This window comes from Glycine soja, chromosome 14 (assembly GCF_004193775.1).
Source record: "Glycine soja cultivar W05 chromosome 14, ASM419377v2, whole genome shotgun sequence".
NCBI classification, from domain to species: domain Eukaryota; kingdom Viridiplantae; phylum Streptophyta; class Magnoliopsida; order Fabales; family Fabaceae; genus Glycine; species Glycine soja.
This window is the reverse complement of record NC_041015.1, coordinates 33229125-33232968: the sequence shown is the minus strand read 5'-3', so window position 1 is coordinate 33232968 and position 3844 is coordinate 33229125. Positions and strand designations below refer to the sequence as shown.

Below are 3844 nucleotides of genomic sequence, written 5' to 3'. Positions count from 1 at the left end.
ATACAAAAATAGAATTTGAATCTAATTTGTATAAGGAAGTTGAAATTCAAGGTAATATATAAAATTTCTAATGAAATAAAATATGATTAATGCATCTGTTTGAACCATACCTAGCATATAAAGTTATTTCTTATTTTTGAAATGTGTGAAATATGGAACACCATCAACATAATGTGCATTTGGTAAAGCTGAATTGTGGTTTTAAGAGAGAGTGACAAATCAACAACAAAAAACAACGTATGTTTCTCATTATGTTGTCAAAAGGGAAAAGTTCAACTACCATTTTTATAGAAGCCTTTAGAGTTGTTATACTCATTGGTACATGGTTATGATGTAAGAAGTATTCATTTCAAGGAAAATATAAGAGCATACAATAGTATGTTCTCTTTTACTTCAATTGGAGGAAAGGTTCACTCTTCAATCAATGATGGAGATGGTCCTCCAATTTATACTTTATGGTCAAATTTACCACTGTATTAGGAGTTTATTGCCTGAAGAGGGTTGTAAACCCAAATTTGCACAACTATATATATATGATACTCAAAATGAGCTACAAAACAGAGTATCTCAATTTGGGTTTGGGTATGTATGTTGTAACTAAGTTATTTTCACTTTTAACTTTGTCTTACCTATTGCATATTTTGATTACAAATTGAGATATACTGATTGCAAATCTAAATTGACCTTATATGTTTGCATAGGTGCAAAAGGTTCTGAATTTTTTGATAAAACATTGGTTGAGGATCTAACTAAAATGGTTGATCAATTTAATTGTCTTGCTAAACATTTTAGGAAGGTTAGAGATTTTGTTGAAGTTAATGCAAGAAAAAGATTTTGCTTGAGGTTGTACCGAGATCGAAGCAAGGATCCACATGTTTATAATATCCTTGATACTTATGAGGTTGTTGCTTTGATAGTAAGGGACTTAGACAATACAGAATTCGGTAGAGACATTGTTGTCAAGAGCATTTTTGGTCAGCTACAATGGCTTCATGAGACACATACCTCTTTCATTCCATTACAATATTCACTATTTTTTCCTTATGGCAAAGATGGTTTTCAAGAGGATATTCCAATAAGCCAGTTGACAAATGATAGGGAAAACTGCAAGAGAATGCGTGTAACTTTGAGGGAGTGAATTGGATTTAGAATTCAAGATAGAAGTGTAGAATTCAGTACCATATTGAATGCACGAAGACTATTTCAATAGTTCTTGGTTGATTGTTATTCTATGGTTGAGTCCCAATGTTTAACATGGTTAAGATTCAATCAAAAGGCAATTAGATCTGATGTTCTAAATGGATTACAAGAAGTAGTCTCAAGAGGAGAAACAAATCCTTCTTCTATTGGCAAATGTGTTCTCTTACCATCATCCTTTATTGGTGGAATGTGATACAGTTTCATAATTTTCAAGATGCAATGACAATTTGTAAGGAGTTTGGATATCCAGATTTGTTCATAACAATTACATGCAACACAAGCTGGGCTGAGATACGTGATTTTATGCATAAAAAAGGTCTCATGCCATCTGATAGACCTGATATTGTTTGTAGGGTGTTTAAGATGAAGCTAGATGAGTTTAAGGAAAAAAAACATATTTAGAAAAGTTAATGCAGGTAATTATTCAACAACAATTTTGGTAATTGAATGTGTCTATAATTGCAAATTCTATATTTTATCTTATCATTTCTAAGAATTTATCTTCATTATATTCAGGCATGTACACTATTGAGTTTCAAAAAAGAGGACTTCCACATGCACATATATTACTATGGTTGGATGGTGAAAATCGGCTACATAATGGAAGCAATATTGATAAAATCATCTCAGCCGAGCTGCCTAATCCTGATTTATATCCCAAATTGTCCAAAGCAATTGCAACTTACATGATGCATGGGCCATGTGAATTAGCTAACTTGAAGTTTCCTTGCATGAAAGAAAGGAAATGTTCTAAATACTTTCCTAAGAAATTTGAAAACTCCACCACAATTGATGATGATGGATATCCATGCTATCGACGTCGAGAAATGTGAATGTCTATGCAAAAAAATGGTGTAACTTTGGAAAATATGATCGTTTATGAGGTATGAAGGTCATATCAATATAGAATATTGCAATAAATCAAACTCAATCAAGTACCTATTCAAATATGTTACCAATGGTCCAGATCGGGCTACAATTGAGATAACAAATTCAAAAGGTAATACTGAAAATTGTACCGTGGCTGATGAGATTAAGATGTACTATGATTACAAATATTTATCACCATGCGAAGTTGCCTGGAGAATTTATGCATATGATATTCATGAGGTGGCCAGCAATGCAACGATTAAATTTCCATCTTCCCAATGAACAATTGGTTTTTTTTCAATGATGATGACAAAATAAATAATGTTGTTGATGCTAATGCAGAAGTTAAAACCATGTTTTTAGCTTGGTTTGAGGCCAATAATACATTGGCTGAGGGTAAAGATCTGACTTATGTTAATTTTCCTACCAGATTTGTATGGTTGAATCAACAAAAAATGTGGCAGCCAAGGAAAAAAAGTTATTATGTTGGGAGACTTTCTTATATTCCTGTTGGTGTAGGCGAGTTATACTACATGAGAATACTTCTCACGATGCAGCGGTGATGTGTTGATTACGAAAGTATCAAAACTGTCAATGCAAAAATCTATGGCAGTTTTCAAGATGCATGTTATGCTTTGGGGTTACTAATGAATGATAGAGAGTATATTGATGCAATTAAAGAAGTCAAGTTCTAGAAATCAATTGAGGAGACTTTTTGTTACAATGTTATTCATGAATACAATGACAAAACTGGATGTGGTATGGATTGACACTTGGAAATTGTTAGTAGATGGGATTGTCTACCAAAAGAGAAGACAACTAAATTTTCCAAGTTCATGTCATTTTTAGTTTTATATATCTTATATCTATTAACTGCTTATGTGGAGTTTTAATATAGACTTTATTGTTTGAACTCAATATAGTACATAGGTATGTAGATAAGCCATATTGTTATAAACAAAAGTTTACATGTAAATAGATCAAATTAAGTGTCTTTCCTAAAGAAAAATAAAATGTGTCTTTCTGCATTATATATGATATATTAGAAAAATTTTATGTTTACAACACATACTATTTGTAAAACATTTTTATCTGTTGCAGGTCTTCACATTGATGATAGTGAGTTGAAGGAGCTTTGTCTAATAGAAATTGAGAAGCTACTTAATTCAAATGGAAGAGCTTATAAAGATTATACTTCTCTACCATGTCCAGATAGTTCTAACTTTGATTTTTATGAAAACAAATTCATTGTATAATAGCTCAATTATGACACAAATGAGTTAACTGAGCTCCATGCTACTCTATTGAAGTTGTTGACACAAGAGCAGTTAGATGTCTACAATCAAATCATTGGAATTGTGTTTTTTGATCATGGCTAGTTTTTCTTCCTTTATGGCTATGGTGGAACTAGGAAGACTTTCCTTTGGAATACAATGTCAGCTGCTATTAGAGCACAAAATAAGATTGTGTTGAATGTTGCATCCAGTGGTATTGCTAGTTTGCTTCTCCCTAGTATAACTATCATCAAACGGAAATAACAAAGCCCGAAATTTTTTAGTGAAAATCCTTTTAGTATGTTCTTAGCAGTAGAATTTTCTACCTTTCTTTATGAGAATCTAATGACAAAATGTTGGCAATAATACATATTTTTATTCAAAGACAAAAACTATTGGTATACATAGCTATATACATGATATATAATAACTACATACATAGAGAAAAAAATACTAACTGATTAGCAGTATGAAATTCTATACAATTAATAATATTCCAC

At 31.5% G+C, this 3844-nt stretch overlaps 1 pseudogene; it reads left to right on the top strand.

The window, feature by feature from the left end:
• The first annotated feature begins 754 nt into the window (after positions 1-754).
• Positions 755-3608, top strand: LOC114384004 (annotated as a pseudogene).
• The last annotated feature ends 236 nt before the right edge of the window (positions 3609-3844 follow it).